Genomic DNA, 837 nt, shown 5'->3' on the forward strand with positions numbered 1-837 from the left:
GGGGGGGGGGGGGGGGCACCGATTCATCCTTTTTGGATCAAAGCACAAATCGTCCCGGGAGTAGCAGGCGCGGTTTGCATCAACCCTTTCCCTTCCTTATCGCACCGTTTGAAAGAGGTGTAAGAAAAGCCGGGTAGCAAGGATCAGGGACTTCCGCAGGAGCCCGGCTGCTGCCTATTAAGACCCGCGAACAGCTTTCGCCTAGATGTGCTTTGATTAAAACGGGATGCAACAGTGCTCCTGCTAGCCTTCCCCTTGTGTTTCCCGAGGGGTGGGTAACTGTTAACAAAGGCAGCGCGCTACAGCCTCTCTCCTGCTTTGGCCTGCATCCAAGTGACCCCCTCCTCCCCCGGGGTCATCTCCTCCCGCGCCCCCGCCACGAGCCGCGATCGCGGAGGCAGCGGGTGAGGCCCGGGAGGGAGGTGGCGCAGAGACCCCTTGCAACAGGTGCCCTCGTCCCGTTTGCAGCTCCCGGGCAGGTAGGCTAAGAAATGCGGCGGCAGGGAGATGACCGCGTGGTGCCGGCGAAGGAGAGAGGCGCGCGGGGCTGGCCATGCTCGCACCTCGGGCGCCTGCGGGGAGAAAAGCAGGATTGTGGAGGTGGGGGGGAAGCGGTCGCTGGGTGGAGAAATCCCAGGCGCGCTCGCTGCGGTGTGTATGTGCTTGCACAGCCCACCCTCCTGCGGGGCCAGACGGCGGCAGCGCCCCTCCATATGCGGCGGGGGAGCGCCGCCCGTCCTCGCGCTTCCCAACAAAGTTGGCGAGCCCAGGGGCAGCCATGGAGGAGCCCTTCAGCCCGGAGCCGCCGCCGCCCGCCAGCAACCTCTCGGGCGGCAA

Source organism: Gavialis gangeticus, unplaced genomic scaffold (assembly GCF_001723915.1).
Source record: "Gavialis gangeticus isolate Ggan-Ray unplaced genomic scaffold, GavGan_comp1, whole genome shotgun sequence".
Lineage (NCBI taxonomy): Eukaryota > Metazoa > Chordata > Crocodylia > Gavialidae > Gavialis > Gavialis gangeticus.